We start from the raw sequence: 23459 nt of genomic DNA on the forward strand, positions 1-23459 counted from the left end.
CGAGTCGCACGAGTATGTACCGCGTACCTGGTGGGTGGTGTTCTCACGTGTAATAGTGGTATCCATGTCGATGATCTGGCACGTCTTGCAGAGATTGCCATGACAGGGTTGTGTGGTGTCGTGGTCACTTTTCTGAAGACTGGGTAGTTTGCTGCAAACAATGGTTCGTTTGAGGTTGCGCGGTTGTTTGAAGGCAAGTAGTGGGGGTGTGGGGATGACCTTGGCAAGATGTTCATCGTCATCAATGACGCGTTGAAGGCTGTGAAGAAGATAACGTAGTTTCTCCGCTGCGGGGAAGTACTGGACGACGAAGGGTATTCTGTCGGTTGTGTCCCATTTTTGTCTTCTGAGGAGGTCGGTCCGGTTTTTCGCTGTGGGGCGTTGGAACTGTCGATCGATGAGTCGAGTACCATATCCCGTTCGTACGAGGGCATGTTTCAACGTCTGTAGATGTCTGTTACGCTCCTCCTCGTCTGAGCAGATCCTGTGTATATGGAGCGCTTGTCCAGAGGGGATGGCTTCTTTAATGTGTTTAGGGTGGAAGCTGGAGAAGTGGAGCATCATGAGGTTATCCGTGGGTTTGTGGTAAAGCGAAGTGCTGAGGTGACCGTCCTTGATGGAGACGAGTGTGTCCAAGAATGCAACTGATTTTGGAGAGTAGTCAATGGTGAGTCTGATGGTTGAATGGAACTTATTAATGTCATCGTGTAGTCATGTCAGTGATTCTTCGTCGTGGGTCCAAAGGAAAAAAGTGTCATCGATGTATCTGGTGTATAACGTCGGTTGGAGGTCCTGTGCGGTGAGTAGGTCCTGTTCAAACTTGTGAATGAAGATGTTGGCGTATTGGGGTGCGAATTTGGTCCCCATGGCTGTTCCGTGCGTCTGGATGAAGAACTTGTTGTCGAAGCTGAAGACGTTGTGATCCAGAATGAAGCGGATGAGTCGCAGAATTGCGTCTGGAGATTGGCAGTTGTCGGTGTTGAGTACTGAGGCTGTTGCAGCAATGCCGTCGTCATGGGGGATGCTGGTGTAGAGTGCCGAGACGTCCATTGTGACGAGGAATGTTCCTGGTTCAACTGGTCCATGGGTGCTGAGTTCCTGTAGGAAGTCCGTCGTGTCGCGACAGAAGCTGGCTGTACCTTGTACGATGGGTTTCAAGATGCCCTCAATGTAGCCAGAGAGGGTCTCACTCAGGGTCCCATTGCCTGAAACGATAGGGCGGCCTGGTGTGTTGGCCTTATGTATTTTCGGGAGGCAGTAGAGATCTCCAATGCGGGGAGTAAGTGGGATGAGAGCACGTAGGGTGCTCTGAAGATCTGGATCCAAGGTTTTGATCAATCTGTTAAGTTAGCGGATGTGTTCCTTGGTCGGATCTGCGGGTAACTGTCTGTAGTGTTCTTGGTTGTTCAGTTGTCGGTATACTTCTTTGCAGTAGTCCGTTCTGTTCAGTACGACAGTGGCCCCCCTTTGTCTGCTGGTTTGATGACGATGCTGCGGTTGGTCTTGAGAGCGCGGATGGCATTGCGTTGTGCTTGGGTGATGTTCGGGGCTGTCTTGTGAATGCGACTGATGAATCTGGCATTGACGCGACTCCTGACGGCTTGAGCATACATGTCGAGTCTAAGGCAGCGGCCTTCCGGAGGGAGCTAATTCGACTCTTTCCTCTTCGGTTGCCGCACCGCAGATTTCTCGGTCTGCTGTACCGCTTCATTGGTAGTCTGCTTAGGTTCGCTGTTGGCCTCTTGGGCTCTGTGGAAGAATTCCCGGAGCCTCATTCGCCTGATGAATTCCTCCATGTCTGCCGCGAGACTGATGGGGTCCATTTTGGTGGTGGTGCAGAAATTGAGCCCTCTGCTGAGGAATTCGATTTTGTCTGGTTGAAGGGTGTAGTCTAACAAGTTGACACTAGATTTCCCTGTATTGTTTTCTACTGTGACACCGGGGGTGGCATGGTTGCTGCTGGTGGTGATGCGAAGTTTCTCAAGCTTTCTGTTCTTGGTATGCATATAGGTGGCATAGTATTGTTGTCTCATCTGTTTGGCGGTGTTCCGCAGCTGGTCTGCTGCATCCTGAGCGCAAGTTGCATTCAGTTGCATTCTTGGACACACTCGTCTCCATCAAGACGGTCACCTTAGCACTCTGCTTTACCCCCGCCAGCTGATTCCCGCACGACCTGAGTCCTCGTCCGGGTACCTCATCCGGTCCAGTGGCTTTCCGTGTGTTGACCTTTGAGAAGGCTACTCTGACATCTGCAATGATAAGAAGTCTTACAAGACCAGGTTAAAGTTCAGCAGGTTTGTTTCGAATCACTAGCTTTTGGAGCACAGGTCAGGTGAATGGGTTACTGTGCTCACTCCAGTCCAAAGCCGGAAACTCCACATCATCTGCAATGGCGACCTCGGATACAAGTTCATTCGAGGCTTCTGGGTTGGACGGCGTGGCCTCTTGCTCTAAGCCTACTAAGAACGCGTTGTGCTCATCAGGGAGGGTGCGTTGCAGCGGGCGATTTTATATGCCTTTATCTTGAAGCCCGTTATGTCTTGCAGACCTTGCCATTGTCGGCGGGGTTCCATATGGCTAGCCTGGAACTGGAGCTTGGCCAGTACTGTCTTTTGGCATCTTTGATGAATCTCCTTACATCATATCTGGCTTTCTTGTATAGGTCAGGGTCGCCATCTTGAACGCCTCAGACCTATACTTCAGCAAGCAGTGTTCATCCAGGTTTTCCGGTTGGGAAACATACGGATTTACTTCTCTTTTCGTTAAATTTTAGAGTGCCCAATTATCTTTTTTTCAAATAAGGAGCAATGTTTAGTGTGGTCAATCCACCGAACCTGCACATCTTTGGGTTGTAGGGGTGAAACTCACGCAGACATGGGGCGAATGTGCAAACTCCACATGGTTAGTGACCCAGGGCCCAAGTCCTCAGTGCCGCAGTCCCACTGCTATGCACTGCGCCACACGACGCCCTGCGGGTTTACTTCTTTGGCATATAGTCTTCTACACATTTACTAATGCATTCAGTTACTATCGTGGCGGACTCCTTCAGGCTGGTCGCAAAGTTTTTGAATACTGCCCAATCCACTTACTCTAAGCAGTCGAGTAGGAGATCATCCGATTCCTCATACCAACATTGCAGGTCTTCCTATGGCGAATTCTCCCGCTTCCGTTTTTGCTTATAAGCCGGGAGCAGGAGCACAGCCTTGTGTTCAGATTTGCCAAAGAGTGGGCGGCCGAGAGACCGGTAGTTATGTTTGACAATTGTGCAGCAGTGGTCCAGGATGTTTAGGCCTCTAGTGGAACAGGTGACATGCTGGTGGTAACTTGGTCGTAGGCTCTTGTGCTTGGCCAGATTGTGGTCCCCATCTACGATGAACAAGGCATTGGGATGTTTCATTTCAAGGCTATTTGTGGTGGTGTATATTTGGTACAGCGCGATTTTCACATTCGCATGGGGAGGGATGTAAACTACGGTCAGGATAACGGAACTGAACCCCCGCGGAAGGTAGTAGGAGCGGCATTTTAGCGTCAGGTATTTGAGCGACAGGTATTTGAGGTCCGGGGAGCAGAAATTCGCCAGTATTGCATTATCGACGCACCAAGAGGTGTTGATTAGGAGGAAGATCCCATCTCCCCTTGCCTTGACTAAGGCTGCCGCCCTGTCCATTCAGTGGATTGAAAAGCCCGCTGGCTGCAGGGCACCGCCAGCTGAAGGAGGAGTGAGCTAGTTTCCGTGAAACAGAACACACTGCAGTGCCTCAGTGTCTTTGAAAAGTGAGTCTGGCTTTAGAACATAATAAGAACATAAGAACTAGGAGCAGGAGTAGGCTACCTGGCCCCTTGAGCCTGCTCCGCCATTCAGTGAGATCATGGCTGATCTTTTGTGGACTCAGCTCCACTTTCCAGCCCGAACACCATAACCCTTAATCCCATTATTCTTCAAAAAACTATCTATCTTTATCTTAAAAACATTTAATGAAAGAGACTCTACTGCTTCACTGGGCACGGAATTCCATAGATTCACAACCCCTTGGGTGAAGACGTTCCTCCTAAACTCAGTCCTATATCTACTTCCCATTATTTTGAGGCTATGCCCCCGATTTCTGCTTTCACCCGCCAGTGGAAACAACCTGCCAGCATCTATCCTGTCTGTTCCCTTCATTATCTTATATGTTTCTATAAGATCCCCCCTCATCCTTCTAAATTCCAACAAGTACAGTCCCAGTCTACTCAACCTCTCCTCGTAATCCAACCCCTTCAGCTCTGGGATAAACCTAGTGATTCTCCTCTGCACACCCTCCAGTGCCACTATGTCCTTTCTCAAGTAAGGAGACCAAAACTGAACACAATACTCCAGGTGTGGCCTCACTAACACCTTATACAACTGCAGCCAGAACCTCCCGAGTCTTAAACTCCATCCCTCTAGCAATGAAGGACAAAATTCCATTTGCCTTCTTGCCTTCCTGTTGCAACTGTAAACCAACTTTTTGCGACTCATGCACTAGCACACCCAGGTCTCTCTGCACAGCAGCATGTTTTAATATTTTATCATTTAAATAATAATCCCTTTTGCTGTTATTCCTACCAAAATGGATAACCTCACATTTGTCAACATTGTATTCCATTTGCCAGTCCCTTGCCCATTCACTTAACCTATCCAAATCCCTCTGCAGACTTTCAGTATCCTCTGCAGTTTTTGATTTACCATTTATCTTGGTGTCGTCTGCAAACTTGGACACATTGCCCTTGGTCCCCAACTCCAAATCATCTATGTAAATTGTGAACAATTGTGGGCCCAACACTGATCCCTGAGGGACACCACTAGCTACTGATTGCCAACCAGAAAAACACCCATTGATCCCCACTCTTTGCTTTCTATTAATTAATAAATCCTATATCCATGCGACTACTTTCCCCTTAATGCCATGCATCTTTATCTTATGCAGCAACCTTTTGTGTGGCACCTTGTCAAAGGCTTTCTGGAAATCCAGATATACCACATCCATTGGCTCCCCGTTATCTACCGCACTGTTAATGTCCTCAAGGAACTCCACTAAATTAGTTAGGCATGGCCTGCCCTTTATGAACCCATGCTGCGTCTGCCCAATGGGACAATTTCCATCCAGGTGCCTCGCTATTTCTTCCTTGATGATACAGTCCAGCATCTTCCCTACTACCGAAGTTAAGCACACTAGTCTATAATTACCCGCTTTCTGCCTACCTTCTTTTTTAAACAGTGGTGTCACGTTTGCTAATTTCCAATGCCCCGGGACCACCCCAGAGTCTAGTGAATTTTGGTAAATTATCACTAGTGCATTTGCAATTTCCCTCGCCATCTCCTTTAGCACTCTGGAATGCATTCCATCAGGTCCAGGACACTTGTCTGCCTTTAGCCCCATTAGCTTGCCCATCACTACCTCCTTGGTGATAACAATCCTCTCAAGGTCCTCACCTGTCATAGCCTCATTTCCATCTGTCACGGCCATATTATTTGTGTCTTCCACTGTGAAGACCGACCCAAAAAACCTGTTCAGTTCCACAGCCATTTCCTCATCTCCCATTATTAAATCTCCTTTCTCATCCTCTTAAGGACCAATATTTACCTTAGCCACTCTTTTTTGTTTTATGTATTTGTAGAAACTTTTACTATCTGTTTTGATATTCTGAGCAAGTTTACTCTCATAATCTATCTTACTCTTCTTCATAGATTTTTTTAGTAGCTTTCTGTTGCCCCATAAAGATTTTCCAGTCCTCTGGTCTCCTACTGATCTTTGCTACTTTGTATGTTTTTTTCTTCAATTTGATACTCTCCATTATTTCCTTCGATATCCACGGTCGATTTTCCCTCTTTTTACCATCCTTCCTTTTTGTTGGTATAAACCTTTGCTGAGCACTGTGAAAAATCACTTGGAAGGTTCTCCACTGTTCCTCAACTGTTTCACCATCAAGTCTTTGCTCCCAGTCTACCTGAGCTAGTTCTTCTCTCATCCCACTGTAATCTCCTTTGTTTAAGCACAAAACACTAGTGCTTGATTTTACCTTCTCACCCTCCATCTGTATTTTAAATTCCACCATATTGTGATCGCTCCTTCTGAGAGGACCCCTAACTATGAGATCCTGAATCAATCCTGTCTCATTACACAGGGCCAGATCTAGGACCGCTTGTTCCCTTGTAGGTTCCATTACATACTCTTCTAGGAAACTATCGCGGATACATTCTATAAACTCCTCCTCAAGGCTGCCTTGACCGACCTGGTTAAACCAATCGACATGTAGATTAAAATTCCCCATGATGACTGCTGTACCATCTCTACATGCATCTGTTATTTTTTTGTTTATTGCCTGCCTCACCATAATGTTACTATTTGGTGGCCTATAGATGACTCCTATCAGTGACTGTTTCGCCTTACTATTCCTGATTTCCACCCAACTGGATTCAACCTTATCCTCCCTTGCACCGATGTCATCCCTTACTGTTGCCCGGATGTCATCCTTAAATAACTTTAAATAAAATTAAGTTTGTCGAGTTTGTTTTCCGGAGATTGGACATTAGCTCGGAGTAAGCAAGACAGAGGGGCTTTGGGCCAGCGTTATTTCACTCTCTCCCGCAGGCCTGCACGTTTTCCACGCTTCTTGGAGTTACTGCTTCTTTTCGAGCTTGGAGACAGTGAGAGAATGCAGTGTTAAGGGCATAGTTGTGTCCAATGAGGTTCTTCACTCTTGTTGGTGTGTGGATGGAGGATGTGTTCCCTTCCAGTTCCTGCGTCGGTAGATGGGTCTTCGCGGTCGAGCGTTCCGGTTCTCTGTTGGGCTGCGGTTTTGCTTCACAGGTCGGTGGATGTCCAGAGCACGCTTGGCATTGATGGGTCAAAGGCCGATAAGTGGATGACGTCTCTTGTGTCGCGGTGCGGATGAGGCGATGGCCGGGTCCGTGTGTTCGTGTCTGCAGGGTCCTTTTCCAGATCACGGCCTTCCTTCAGAGGTAGACGACCTCTAGACCTGCAAGGAAATTTAAAAGTGCAGTATTAGTGAATGTTAGGCTGTGGAAGTTGATGTTTAGGAGTGTGGGACGACTGTAGAGTAGGGGAGTGGAGAGAATGCTTGGGGCCTACAGGTCGTCCCAGTTGTCCGGGTGAGAGGTATTGGGGGCTGGGGCGGAGTGGGTTCCATCCACTTGGATGTTTGTCTGGTCGTTGGAGAGCAGCAGCGTCAAGTTCCCATCTTCGGCGGTGTTTTCCAGGTTTCTGGGAGATCGCAAAGTGAAGGCCAGGACATCTCGGGTGCTTTACCGGTCTCTGGAAGTCGGTGTAAGGGAATCCCGAGGCCTCGGACTGCACCGTCGGCAGCTGATCCCACATGGTCGGTTGGTCCAGGTCGAATCACGTCATCAGTTTCAGATGTCTCCAGGGTCCCAAGGATCGCCTTAGCTGTAAATGTTTGAATTAGAATATTGCTAGAGAGTTTAAACGAGTTAGAATTAAGTTTTGGAAACTAGAACGAGAGTAAAAGATGGAATTAGAGGGTATTCTGGGCACAGCTTGCAAGAAGTCGCCTCGCCCCGACGCCATTTTTGAATGTTTTTCTTTTCGCAAGAAGCTGTAGCATTCCTTCCTGTTGTAACTTTCCAGCCACATGATCGCCAGCGTCCATACTCAGTTACGCCTGATACTGGTAGTGATCTGAATATTCGCTGATATCCTTTCCTGCTTGTTAATTTCCAACCAGCCCCCTAAATGTTGATGAGGGCACTCCCTCCTTCCGTTGACATATTTGGTTGGTACCGATAGAAGCCACGTTTTCTGACCGCCCACCTCCCCACCGCAGGCGCTCATTAAGACCCCCAACCCCAACCATCTCAGAGAGGTGGGAGGCAACACACCACTAAAGATTCACTGCTGCGAATGCACAATCGGCAAGATGTTGAACCGTCAATTGAATGATCTGTCACTTTGTATTCAAAACTTGGTAGTCTGTCCCTCACACCCTGAGCAGCTGAACGACACTTGACTATTGTGCTCCCCATGGGAACTGCCATCTTCATCAGTACTCAGAGCTCAACGGTTGTTGGAGAGTGTGATACACTCAGGAAACTCCTACATTGTGTGCCTTTACACTTTCTGACTGCCTGGTGGGCACACCTACCTACTCTCCCTGTTCCCGAACAAATGCTCTGCTGGCCATGTTTATCAACGAGATATCCATGCAGGCGGCATGGTGACGTATTGCTTTCCACTGATGCCTCAGGGCACTGAGGACTCGCGTTCGAGCCCGGTCCCGGGTTACTGTCCACGGGGAGCTTGAGCATTATCCCCATGTCTGCGTGGGTTTTACCACCACAACCGAAAGATGTGCGGGGTAGTTGGATTGGGAACGATAAATTGTCCCTACATTGGGGACAAAAACAATTAAAATAAAATAAAACAAGTCTTGGCATCACCAGCATGGATTAATTTGGTTGGCAAAACACCACTATTGCTGGAACCAATCACACCAGCCGACGCAGTCACGCCAACACCAGATGCACATTCAGTAGCAGTACTAGAACCAAGCGCGGGTGCTCCAGCCGACATTGCACCAACCGCAATAGGACCAGACAAAACGGTAGCAGCAACGCTTGAATCGGCCACCTCGGCACCAGCAACTGCTCACTCCGACCCTCAACCCAGAATCTTAGATTAGTTTGCGTGCTCTACGAATTTGACGTTTCCAATCATGCTGTGCTCATGAATTAGTTTCAGTTCCTTGGATCGTTTAATGTTGCAATGGAAGCCATTAATGGCTGGCATTTATCTATTGATTAACAACGTCCGCTGTTAAGGACGGCAGCAGGATCCGAAGGTGCAGCAGAATAGCCCTGAGAAACACTTCAGAATTGGAAACTAATAACTGAAAGAACACGTTCGAGTGAAGGTCAGCACTGAGAATGTACGAATATATATCTAGCGAATATATATCATCATCCACAATGTCCTGTAAGCTCCCCAAGACATCATTAACTCCAGCACCAGCGAGGCAACTTATCATCCTAGAGCCTCAGATACGGTCACAGAAACGACTATCTGTTCCTATTACAATCTAATCCCCCTATGAATATTATTTTCCTAAACCTATTACACCTCCGCTTTGCATCAAACCCGACCGCGGTGCACCAAATTTGACTGTTGCTGTTCTCCCCTGAGAGGCCAGTCCCATCAACAGTATCCAGCTTGTTATATCTGTTTTTACAAGAGAATGGTCACAGGCGATTCCGCCACTTACTGCCTAACACTCTAGCTCTGCGAGGTGGCCACCCATTCACTTCATGCCTGCGAAGTCTCAGCTGTGGTGTAACGACCTCTCTACACGTGTTATCTCCGGCACTCTGCGCCTCACAGACGCTCAAAGTGTCCTCTTCCGCTGCTCCAGCGCAGAACTCGAGGCTTCCAGCAGCTATAGTTGGTATCACGTCCCGCACACATGCTTGCCCCGGGAGTTGGACAAGTTCCCGGCTTCCTACATGGACAAAAAGCAGCGAACCACGGGTTTGATCTCTCCTGCCATGATTAACCCATTAAATTAAACCTTTGAAAGATGATGGATATTACATGATATCTAATTCTCTATGACCCTTTATTCCTTGCCCTGGCTACGATCAATTATAGCCCTTACAATTTAGGAACCACAGAAGGTATGTTCAACAATAAGTGACAAAGTTGTAACGACTTAACGTACTTACCCACTACTTGGGGTTAATCCGCTCTCTCCCTTGTAGCCTCAGCTGCATCTGAGCAAGATCGCTCTCTGAAGATTTACAAGTTACAAGGTGTGGAGAAAAAGCGAAGAGCACCACTTCCCGCACTGCAATGAATTCCCACTGCTTCAAATTCCCAAGTTTAAAACTATCTCTGCTCAATGCGCTTTCCAGCCCTTGACGTAAAAAGAGCTGAGGTGGTTTGAGATGACTCAGAGACTCACACACCAGTTAACCTTCAAAAATAAGTAATCAAAACCTCTTGATTCCGAATCGGGCATTGGATGATGGACAGATAACTGCCAATCAGCTCCCTTGATGGGGCAGTTCCTTACCATCATGTTAACTGACTACTAAACTTATAAAAAACGAAAGAATGTAAGACACTTTTCAATTCCCATACTGTTTCAAATTCCCAAATTTAAAACTCACTTTGGCTGTGTTTCACTGCGAATGTGTCCTCTCCCACTGCTCGTGAGCAGCGCCCATTAATGTCAGTCTCTGTCAATGCAGGGATTTACTGAATGTTAGTCTTTAATCAGAGTGGAATACCCAACCACAGTGACAATATATTATTGGGCGTATTTTTCAATGTAGAATTGTACTGAGTGCGGGTCAGCCTAGAATACAGTCACAATTTCCATACATTAATTGGGGTATCTGTTAATTTAGATTTGTACTGAGTGTAACGGTAATAATAACAGTAATTCTCTAATCAGATTGGGATACACAACTACAGGTACCGTACATCATTGGGAGCTCTGTCAATGTAGAATTGTATTCAGTGTGGGTCACTGATCAGAATGGACTACATAAACGCATTGACCACATATTAATGGGACGATCTGCCAATGTAAAATTGGACCGAGTGTGGGGTTCTGACCAGAGTCGAACAGCTAGGCACAGTTACCATACATTAATGTCAGTTTATATCAATGTAGAATTGTACTGAGTGTGGGTCTCTGATCAGAGTGGAACACCTCAGCACAATAATCATTCATTAATGGCAGTATGTGTCAACGTAGAATTGTGCAGTGTACCTAAATACATGGAAATAATTTATTTGGTTAGTTTCTGAAATTTATCGTTGTTGTTGAATGATCTCTGCATACCATGTCTGACCGAGTGAATTGATGGAAAACCAGAAGTTTACTGTTGGGTGAACTAGTCAGATTAACAATACACGAAGAAAAAAAGTCGCTATTTCCGAACAAACTGCTCCACCAGAATCAGACATCACCGAATTCCAGACATTTCAACGACCCGATACAAGGCTGGGACTGCTACAATCCACGTTGTATTTTAATTATACATGCATTCCTCTATAATTGCTGAAATACGTTGGTTTGATGTTTAATTTCCTTGATAAATCGTCTTGCTGCTCGAAATTATTTGCCAGTTGTTCATCTGAATGTTTACCTCCATTCGCACTCATATTTTTAAAATTATGTGGGACACTTGTTGCTTCGATCAAAAATACAGCACCTGGGGCAGCACGGTAGCGCAGTGATTAGCACTGCAGCCGATGGCCCTGGTTCTATCCCGGATCTGGGTCACTGTCCGTGTCGAATTTGCACATTCTCCCCGTGTTGCGTGGGTTTCGGCCCCAAAATGTGGCAGCACGGTAGCATTGTGGATAGCACAATTGCTTCACAGCTCCAGGGTCCCAGGTTCGATTCCCGGCTTGGGACACTGTCTGTGCGGAGTCTGCACATCCTCCCGTGTGTGCGTGGGTTTCCTCCGGGTGCTCCGGTTTCCTCCCACAGTCCAAAGATGTGCGGGTTAGGTGGATTGGCCATGCTAAATTGCCCTTAGTGTCCAAAATTGCCCTTAGTGTTGGATGGGGTTACTGGGTTGTAGGGATAGGGTGGAGGTGTGGACCTTGGGTAGGGTGCTCTTTCCAAGAGCCGGTGCAGACTCAATGGGCCGAATGCACTGCAAATTCTATGATAATCCAAAGATGTGAAGTTTAGGTGGATTGGCCACGCTAAATTGGACAAAATGAATTGGGCACTCTATTTTGATTTAAAAGAGCACCTGAAGCTTAGCTATAGTGAAAATCTTTTATCATTGTTTTATCCACCCTGCAAGTCTATTAATTGTCACTCTCATATACCGATATGCAGTTGGATTATTCCTCTCTTTCCAATCTACTAACCACCTCTTATATTTTATGAGTCTGATTTCCGTATATTAACCCTGTTATAAAACATCCGTGCATGAAGCAGGGGTGTTTTATACATTCATTCTCTCTCGAATTGTGCCGTCAGAGAATGAGGATGAGTGCAAACGTTGCTGTTTTTCTGAAGAATGTGTGGAGCTGTGAAAGCTACGCTGTGCAGGACACGTGGAAAAATAAATCGAATAGCATCGTGGAAAAACTGCGGCAGAGAATGAGGCCATCCGGCCCAACTAGTCCAGTCCATGCCAGCCCGAGGACACCAAGGTGACCTTACTAATCCCACCTTCCTGCACTGGGTTCACAGCCTTGTAACTTACCGTACAGAAACGGCAGATCCAGGTACATTTTAAAAAAGTGTTCCAAATCCTCCAGTACCATCTCGGACAGCGATTTCGAGTCTCCCTCAACCTCTGCATATAAAGTTATTCCTCACCCCCCCCCCCCCCCCCTCGCATCGTCTGCCACTTATGTTTCATATAATTTACAGTGCAGAAGAAGGCCATTCGGCCCATCGAGCCTGCACCGGCTCTTGGAAAGAGCAACCTACCTAAGGTCCACACCTCCACCCTATCCCTATAACCCAGCAATCCCACCCAACACTATGGGCAATTTTGGACACTAAGGGCAATTTAGCATGGCCAATCCACCTAACCTGCACATCTTTGGACTGTGGGAGGAAACCGGAGCACCCGGAGGAAATCCACGCACACACGGGGAGGATGTGCAGACTCCGCACAGACAGTGATCCAAGCCGGAATCGAACCTGGGACCCTGGAGCTGTGAAGCAATTGTGCTATCCACAATGCTACCGTGCTGCCCCTATGTTGAATCTATGTCCCCTGGTTTTAGAATTCTACAGCAAGGGAGACAATTTTACCCTGTCCACTCTATCTCTTCCATTCACAATTTCGGACACCTCAACTAAGTCACCGCTCAGCCATCCTTGTTCCAAGGAAAAGTAGACGAACCTATAAAATCTCTCCTGGTACCGACACTTTTCGAACCTTGGTGACATTCTTGTAAACCTCCTCTGCTGTCTGTCCAGAGCAATAACGTCCTTCCTGTAATGTGGTGACCAAAACAGGAGACACTGCTCCAGTTCTAGCCTCTCCAGCCTGTTATACAAGTTAAACATTACATTCTTACTTTCATATTCTATATCTCTGCCAATAAAGTCGAGCATTCCATATGGTTTCGTTACAACCTTGTCTCCTTGAACAGCTGCCTTTAGGGACGTGTGAACTTGTTCACATAGATCTCTTACTTCATCTACCCCTCGTAGTATATTACCATTCACTGTGTGACCCCCCATAGTTTTTGACCTCCCTCAATGCATTACCTCACACTTCTCTGTATTAATTTCCACCTGTCATTTTACTGCGCATTCTGAGGCCGTCTGCATTTGCCCTGGGGGCTACTCTTGAGGTGTTGCAGAGTTGTTGAATAGTTTATCGTGTATATCGAGAGTGACTCTAATTTAATTCTTAAATTCAGTATATAGACCGAAAATGGAATATCCACCAGGCCAAAGTAATTGTTTCAGATAAACCTATGAGAATTGCTTAGTAGGAATTTAATAGATATCAGAACCAAGCATTTTTTCAAGTCGGATCCGTCAGGGACTGAGGACACAGAGTAAGGGATACAATTATAATGATCCAATGGTGGAAACATTGTTTCAAGAAATGTTGCATAAAATCCCTCTTAACGAATACACCAATGTTCTGCAAATACATCTAGTACTGAAAATGTATTGCATCCTTATAACATAAACATTGAGTTATAAAAATGGAGCAAAACCTGAACAACAAGCCAGGTTAATGCACAACACCTTATCTTTGTAAAATTGGGACACGTAGACATTTAATGCATTTGATAGACATTAATGAACCTTCATCAATGACCAATGCCTGGAGAACAAATTATGCTCTGAGTGACAGACAGTTATTTGAACAAATCGGGAAGCCTCAGCTCAGAATTAGAAACCAATGAGAGCAAATAAGGTTTTAGGCCATTTATAAGTCTTTGTTTAAGATTAAAGTTTTGTTCTTTATTTCTGCTCTAAGAATTTCCGAACCATCTACTGATTTCCAAATATCTTTGTTTAACTCTCTTTCTTATCGTTGTATGTATTATTTGATCTGAATTTTGATTTATTTTTATGTGAGAGAATCAAGATGACTAATTAGCAATAACGTTGTATCTTGGACTCCTCCAATCAAGCGCACTTTCGGGTGTTATTTGAAGATGAAATAAGGGATCTGATCACATATCTCTGACACTGGGCCTTGATGTTGGGGGGATGGGGCACATTGTTCCATATCTGGAAGTATCCAAACACGGAGAGGGTGTATTTTGGGGATATGCATGGTCTGGGAATGGGCGAATCCTGGCTACGGCCGATTTCTGAGTATTCTGATTGTGTGTTTGAGCACTGACTCGACCAACATTATTGTTGTTTTGGTATCGTGCTAGACGATCTGGCCACATGATGTTGACGGTGACCGTTGGGAAATGCAGTAATTGTGCTGTGTTTTGCATACCACTGAATATTCGAGTTCTATGAAGTGTTAATCCGCGTTACGGTCGGATAATTTACTGGGGAGTGGGTGGCTCATCTGATGAGAATTGTGGATGATTTTGCGAAGGCTGATGTTTTCATTGTCTAAACGATACCTGTCACCGTAAAACCTATCAAACAGATTAATTCCGATGGCAAATCTCATTAAATCATTTGGAGTATTGAAACGCTTAGAGTATCCAATCCATTTGTTCCAATTAAGGGGCAATTTAGTGTGGTCAATCCATCTAATCTGCACATCTTTGGGTCGTGGGAGCGAAACCCACGCAAACACGGGGAGAATGCACACACTCCAGTGACACAGAGATGGGATCGAATCTGGGACCTCGGCGCTGTGAGACTGCAGTGCTAACCACTGCGGCACCGTGCTGCCCTTCCTCCTATCAACTTTGTCCATTAACCGACAGGGTTGAGAAATTTGACAATTGTGAACTCTGACGAAGACCCAATCCCCTCCCCCCATGTTTGTGCAAAATAGATGCCTTCATACCTTTGTCAGAAAATGAGAATATGATATCAGTAATCCAAAATAGTTTCTGTCATCTCTGTCTTACAGTTAATTTACTGGCAATTATGATCCTCTCTCGGAGAAATTGTGGCCTTTCCATCTGCATCACTCGGTATTTCATCGCCATGGCAACAGCGGATCTGCTGGTTATTATCATTGTTGTCATATTGACGATCATGAATTATTATTATTTCCCAGTGAGTTTCCTGTACATCACCCCTGTGTGCAGTGGTAAACTTGTGCTCATTGGGGCAGCCACTGATTGTTCCGTTTGGTTCACTATAGCGTTTTCCTTTGATCGATTTGTGGCCATTTGTTGTCAAAAGCAGAAAACAAAATACTGCACCGGGAAAACAGCGACTGTGGTTCTAGCAACAACTGGGATCCTGTTATTGTTAAAGAACATTCCCTTATACTTTACAATTCAACCTAAATTCATATTCAACAACGTACCGTGGGGCTGTTTAACAAAGGCCAGATCGTATATTGATCCTGGATGGGTTGGATTTCAGTGGTTTGATAAGGTCACAACTCCTTTGCTCCCATTCTGTTTAATTCTGTTGCTGAATGCTCTGACAGTCAGACACATCATAATGGCAAGTCGGATCCGTAAGTGACTGAGGGCACAGAGTAAGAGAGAAAATGACAATGATCCAGTGATGGAAAGCAGAAGGAAATCTATGATTTTACTCTTCAGCATATCTGGAACCTTCATTCTCTTGTGGTCGGCCAATGTTATAAAATTCGTATATGTTAAAGTGATCGGATTATTTAATATCGGTGAATCTGCATATACATTAGAACGTGCTGCATCTATGTTGCTCAATTTAAATTGTTGCACAAACACATTTATTTATGTGGTAACTCAGGCCAAGTTCAGAGAACAAATCAAGTTAACGCTGAAATATCCGTTCAGAGCCATTGCTCCAATCCAGGAGCTCCGCCTGATGACTGACAGCCGGATCAGCGAATCAGGCGTAACGCAGTATCACTACAGTCTGCTTCAGCCAAGCAGAAATCTTGTTCCAATCACTGCGATAACCTTTCAATCAGAGCCAGTCATCCAGTCAGTAAACTTCACCTCAGCAAACCGTAGAATATGACCTGGTAAAATAAGGACTCATCAGCCAAACAGGCACTCTAACAGAATCACCCACAGAATAAGTTAGTAAATAAAGAGAGAGAATGCTTCATGTCGTTGAACGGCAGTTATAAACTACATCATCTCCATTCATGACATTGTGGTGTTTTAATTATGACGGGGAGCCGGACATGATGGAAGGAAATGTGGCCAGTCATTTACTGGCGGAGGAGAATCGCTTCCTGGTTTGACATCGCCGCTGAACACGTCTGGAGAGTTCCAGCGACATTGTGTGATATCGTGACACGCATTCGCTTTCCGACCGCCAATCGGGATATTCACAACATGAAACACAAGGAATAGTGGTGGCGAGTCCAGGAAAGTCACAACCTAAAAAAAGTTCTGTTCAGAGTAATGTACAATAACACATTTCAACACACGATCTTGTTCCTATGGCTAATTATATGAAATTAAATCTAGACTATGACCCAAAATTTGCCAAGAATAAATAACAGTGGGAACCAGCGCATGAATAATAAGAATACTTTCACAAAGGCCGCATTCCCAACACAATTTCTCAATCAGAATTATAGTTTTCATTGGATAGTAAGTGAATATTGTTCACATTGCAAGACTTCCCCACAGACAACAATCGGAGAATGAGCAGTGAATCTGTTTTAGTTGAAGGTTCATGGATAAATATCATCGCACTCATCAGTATAGCCTCATATAATTTAATACAGAGAAACATGGAACATAGGAGCAGAAGAAGGCCATTCAGCCTCTCGCGATTGTTCCGCCGTTTAATGTGATCATGGACTGCGATAATGTAGCTCCCCCATTCTTACGGCGAGCCAATACACGAATGCGTTCAGTTTTACACCAGTTTTACATGAAGTGTGTTCTAAAGATGCATGAGCCTCTGCGTGCAAAATAAATAAACATCTCATCTCAGTTCGAAAGCACTTAATTGTAAACAGTGATACTTAGTTCTCCATTCCCCGAATATGGATACTCCCTGTCCACACTTACCCTATCCAGATCCCTCAGAAGCTTGAAGGTTTCAGTGAATTCGAATCTAACTCTTGCAAATTCCACCGCAGGGAAGGTCCATACCACGTACAACCCAGCCTGACTAGACATTGTGCTGGTAAAGATTAGATGATCTCTTTCCAATGAGATTAGATCCTTCCCTAAATAAGATAGGCAATGTTGTATAGAGAATTCCAAATGTGGTGTCAAAGAACAAAGAACAATACAGCACTGGAACAGGCCCTTTGGCCCTTCAAGTCTGTACCGGTTATGATGCCAACCTTTGCCAAAACCCTCAGCAACTTCCTTGTGCCGTATCCCTCCATACCCAGCCTATCCATGTGTTTGTCAAGATGCCTAGAACGCCATTAATGTATCTGCTTCCACAACCTCCCCTGGCAACGCATTCCAGGCACTCACCACCCACCGTGTAAAACATCTGCCCCGCACACCTTCTCTAAACATTTCCCTACGGACCTTAAACCGAAATTCCCTGGTGGTTGACGCCTTCACCCTGGGAAAGAGTACCTGTCCATCTGCTCTCTCCATGCCCCTCAAAATCTTGTAGTCCTCTATCAGGTCAGCCCTCTATTCCGTCTTTCTAATGAAAACAGTCCGAGTCTATTCAGCCTCTACACACAGCCTCTCCGGACCAGGCAACGTCCTGGTAAACCTCCTCTGCACCCTCTCCAAATCCTCCACACCCTTCTGGTAGTGTGGCGGCCAGAATAAAACAAACAATGAACAAAGAAATGTACAGCACAGGAACAGGCCCTTCGGCCCTCCAAGCCCGTGCCGACCATGCTGCCCGACTAAACTACAATCTTCTACACTTCCTGAGTCCGTATCCCTCTATTCCCATCCAATTCATGTATTTGTCAAGATGCCCTTTAAATGTCACTATCGTCCCTGCTTCCACCACCTCCTCCAGTAGCGAGTTCCAGGCACCCACTACCCTCTGTGTAAAAAACTTGCCTCGTACATTTACTCTAAACCTTGCCCCTCTCATCTTAAACCTATGCCCCCTAGTAATTGACCTCTCTACCCTGGGGGAAAGCCTCTGACTATCCACTCTGTCTATGCCCCTCATAATTTTGTAGACCTCTATCAGGTCGCCCCTCAGCCTCCATCGTTCCAGTGAGAACAAACTGAGTTTATTCAAACGCTCCTCATAGCTAATGCCCTCATCGCTATCCGCAATTTCACCAACCTTTGTGTCGTCTGCAAATTTACTAATCAGACCAGTTACATTTTCCTCCAAATCATTTATATATACTACAAACAGCAAAGGTCCCAGCACTGATCCTTGCGGAACACCACTGATCACAGCCCTCCAATTAGAAAAGCATCCTTCCATTGCTACTCTCTGCCTTCTATGACCTAGCCAGTTCTGTATCCACCTTGCCAGCTCACCCCTGATCCCGTGTGACTTCACCTGTTGTACTAGTCTTCCATGAGGGACCTTGTCAAAGGCCTTACTGAAGTTCATATAGACAACATCCACTGCCCTACCTGCATCAATCATCTTTGTGAACTCCATACCAGGCAACAATGTGTAGACTCTATCAAGTTAGTGAGACACGACCTCCCCTTCACAAAACCATGCTGCCTCTCACTATTAAGTCCATTTGCTTCCACATGGGAGTAGATCCTGTCTCGATGAATTCTCTCCAGTAATTTCCCTACCACTGAAGTAAGGCTCGCCGGCCTGTAGTTCCCTGGATTATCCTTGCTACCATTCTTAAGCAGAGGAACAACATTGGCTATTCTCCAGTCCTCCGGGACATCACCTGAAGACAGTGATGATCCAAAGATTTCTGTCAAGGCCTCAGCAATTTCCTCTCCAGGCTCCTTCAGTATTCTGGGGTAGATCCCATCAGGCCCTGGGGACTTATCTACCTTAATATTTTTTAAGACGCCCAAAACCTCGTCTTTTTGGATCTCAATGTGACCCAGGCTATCTGCACACCCTTCTCCAGACTCAACATCTACCAATTCCTTCTCTTTGATTAATACATAGAACATAGAACGATACAGTGCAGTACAGGCCCTTCGGCCCACGATGTTGCACTGACATGGGAAGTCAAAAAACAAAAACCATCTAACCTACACTATGCCATTATCATCCATATGCTTATCCAATAAACTTTTAAATGCCCTCAATGTTGGCGAGTTCACTACTGTTGCAGGTAGGGCATTCCACGGCCTCACCACTCTTTGCGTAAAGAACCTACCTCTGACCTCTGCCCCATATCTATTACCCCTCAGTTTAAGGCTATGTCCCCTCGTGCTAGCCATTTCCATCCGCGGGAGAAGGCTCTCACTGTCCACCCTATCTAACCCTCTGATCATTTTGTATGCCTCTATTAAGTCTCTTCTTAACCTTCTTCTCTCTCACGAAAACAACCTCAAGTCCATCAGCCTTTCCTCATAAGATTTTCCCTCCATACCAGGCAATATTCGACCCCAGAAGGCAATGGAGGCCAAGTCACTGAACGAATTGAAGATAGAAACATATATATATTTTTGATTTTAATGGCAGCAAGTGGAATGTGGAGGCAGCGGAATATGTCAGTGAAATCGAGGATCAGTCATGATCACATTGTATAGCGGAGCAGGCTCGAAGGTCCGAATGGCCTACACCAGCTCCAAGTTTCCATCACCCTTCGTCTATTCCTCACTTTCTGCCCCACTCGCCCCGTGTCTCCCTCTCTGCCCCTGTGTCTGTCTGTTTGTCTGTCTGTGTGCGCCTCTCTATCCGTGTCCCTCTCTCTGTCTCCCTCGGCCTCTCTATCTTTGTCCATCTTTCTGTATTCTTCTCTCTTTGTCACCCTCTCCATGTCCTTCTCTCCGTGTCCCTATCGCCATGACTCTCTCTCCGTGTATCTCTATCCATGTATCTCTTTCCATGTGTTTCTCTCCGCGTCTTTCACTGACCCTCTCACTGTGTCGCTCTCTGTCTACATCTCGCTCTCTGTATTTCTCTCTGTATATATTCTTCTCTATATCTCCGTGCGTCTGTCTCTATGCGTCTGTGTGTGTGTGTGTCTCTATCTCCGTGTCTCTCACTCTCTCTTTCTCACTCTCCCTGTCTCTGTGTGTCCCCTCCCTCCCATCCTGTGTTTCTCTCCCTCTCACTCTGTATACCTGAAACTCCCGTGGAGTTTAACAGATGAGCAGTTTTTCCACAGAATCTGAGGAGAAAGTGCAAGGACTTTGATACAGTGTTTAAAACAATTTGCGCAATATTTTTTAATGTTTCGTTCTTTGGAAAAATGTCTGTAAAAGCTGCTGAAATCAATTTCTACTTCATATATTTCTGGAAATGTGAGTATGTTTTATATTTACAGGGATATGGTGTTGGGAATGTTTGAATGGAATGTTTTGTGCCAAAGTAAAGTGTAAATTTACTGACAGAAGATATTTGCAGTAAGTGTCCCGAGATAGTGAATTGTTTCAGTGATATTGACGTCTCCGACACATCAGAAACACGAAGTAAATATTTTTGAAAAAGAGAGATAGCAGGAAATCCCTACAATTAAGTGTCAGATCTAATCACTTTCTGCCGCGCATTTGGTCCTACCTTCGAGCGGCAGAGTGGTTTGCACTGCTGCCTCACAGCTCCAGGGACCGGGTTCAATTCCGGCCTCGGGTCACTGTCTGTGTGGAGTTTGAACTTCCTCCCAGTGTCTATATGGGTTTCCTCAGGGAACTGCGGTTTCTTCCCACAGTCCAAAGATGTGCAGGTTAGGCAGATTGGCCATGATCAATTATCCCTTAGTGTGCAGATATTGGTATGGAGATAAAATGGAGGCGAGGGCATAAGTGGGGAGCAGTTTCTAAGGGCCGGTGCAGAATCGATCGGCCAATTGGCCTGCTTCTGTACTGTAAATCCCATGATTCTCTCTGTTTCACTGCAGTGCTGCCGGAGGCCATTCGACCCATCGATTCCTTACAGGTCTCCGAAAGGGCACTCGCCCTCGGTCCAAGCTGCATCGTACCCCGTGGTCCTGCACATTTACCATGGCCAATCCACCTAACCTGCACAACGCTGGACTTTAGGAGGAAGCCGGAGCACCCGGAGGAAACCCACACAGACACGGGGAGAAAGTCTCTGCACACAATCAGTCTCTAAGGTTTGGAATTCATCTGGGAGCATGGCATAGTGAGGCAAATGAATCCCTATCTGGAACCCACTCTTGGGTGTCTGTTATTCTGAATGAAAGATCATAAGGCATTGGAGCAAAATTAGGCCACTCGGCCCATCGAGTCTGCTCTGCCATTCAATCATGGCTGATATTTTTCTCATCCCCAATCTCCTGCCTTCTCCCCTAACCCCTGATCCCCTTATTAATCAATAACCTAGCTATCTCCGTCTCAAAGACACTCAGTTATTCGACATCCACAGGCTTCTGCGGCCAAGAGTTCCACAGATTCACCACCCTCTGGCTGAAGAAATTCTTCCTCGGCTCTGTATGAAAGGGTGGTCCCTTTAGTCTGAGATTGTGTCCTCTGGTTCTCGATTTTCCTGCAAGTGGAAACATCCACTCCAAGTCCACTCTATCCAGGCCTCGCAGTACATGTGAGTTTCAATAAGATTCCCCCTCATCCTTCTGAACACCAATGAGTACAGACACAGAGTCCTCAACCTTTCCTCATACGACAAAACTTTCATTCCAGGGATCTTTCTTGTGCACCTCCTCTGGACCCTTTCCAAGGCCAGCACATTCTTCCTCAGATACGTGGCCGAAAACTGCTCACAATAGTCTAAATGGGGGTCTGACCAGAACCTTATACAGCCTCAGAAGTACATCTCTGGTCTTGCATTCTAGCCCTCTTGACATGAATTCTAACATCGCACTTCCCTTCTAACTGCCGTTTAACCTGCCCATTAACACATTAACACATTCACCTGTCCTTTTACAGATCTTTGTATCATCTGCAAACGTAGAACAGTTCCTTCTTCCAGGCGGTTTGTTCTTTCACCTTTGTTTGTTTCCACCTTGTCACAGCGATTCTCCTTTGCTAATTCTGACCCCCCTCACCTCGCGGTTTATTAAATCTGATATTACCATAAGACATAGGCCCTTCGAGACTGCTCCGCCATTCAATCATGGCTGATAATTTTCTCATCCCCATTCTCCTGCCTTCTCCCCATAACCCCTGATCCCCTTATTAATCTGTTCGTCTGTCGAACCATTCCGCACGCTACCACGCATCTAATGTCCGCTTTTGTTGCATCGTCACTTGTGCAGGCAATTGGACCTTGTTTCGCTGGGATAGGATCGATGACAAGCAGGAACAGACCAGAGCGAAGACCGCCAGGCCCATGTGAGAATTTATCTATGTCTGAAACACACTCAGTGAATTGGCCTCCACAGCCTTCTGCGGTAAAGAGTTCCACAGATTCACCACCCTCTGGCTGAAGAAATGGCTCCTCATCTCTGTTTTAAAGGATCACCCCTTTAGTCTGACATTGTGCCTCTGCTTCTATCGTTTCCTACAAGTGGAAACATCCTCTCCACGTCTACTCGCTCCAGGCGTCGCAGTATACTGTAAGTTGCAATAAGATTCCCCCTCATCCTTCTGAACTCCAACGAGTACAGACCCAGAGTCCTCAACCGTTCCTCATATGACAAGCTCTTCATAACCAGGTATCATTCTTGTGAAACTTCTCTGGGTGCTATCCAAGGCCAGCACATCCTTGCTCAGATACGGGACGCAAAACTGCTCACCATATTCCAAATGGGGTCTGTCGAGAGCTACGTACAAACTGAGAAATACATCCCTGGTCTTGACCTCCAGCCCACTCGACATGAATTTGCCTTCTTAACTGCCGACTGAACCTACACATTAACCTTAATAGAATCGTGAACAAGGACTTTGATGGGTCGTCACCTGTGCAGGCAATTGGACCTTGTTTCGCTGGGATAGGGTCGGTGACAAGCAGGAACAGACCAGAGCGAAGACAGCCAGACCTGTGTGAGAATACACCACGGGCGGCTCCGTGTACTTTCAAAATTATACTGACCTGGCATTATGGATTCTCAAATTGGTCATTAAACGAAACGGGCCAGTCTCGTATCCGGTGCGGGTGTAAGGGAAGGACGTGAATATACATGTGGACCATCTGTGGAGCTTAATGGAACAGATACCGAGGACTATCCACGGATCCAGTGCCTGGCGTTGTCTCTCCCTCAGGAGCGATTGCCGGTGGCACCCAGCAATGCGACCGCACTTTGGGACTCTGCAATATGGGATTTGGACCACTTTGACCAGGAGTCGGACATTGACGTTTCTGCCCACAGACATCGCCGCAGGTTCAGGAGTGATCGCTGGAATAAA

The sequence above is a fragment of the Scyliorhinus torazame genome, chromosome 23, assembly GCF_047496885.1.
Source record: "Scyliorhinus torazame isolate Kashiwa2021f chromosome 23, sScyTor2.1, whole genome shotgun sequence".
In the NCBI taxonomy this organism is placed as follows: Eukaryota; Metazoa; Chordata; class Chondrichthyes; order Carcharhiniformes; family Scyliorhinidae; genus Scyliorhinus; species Scyliorhinus torazame.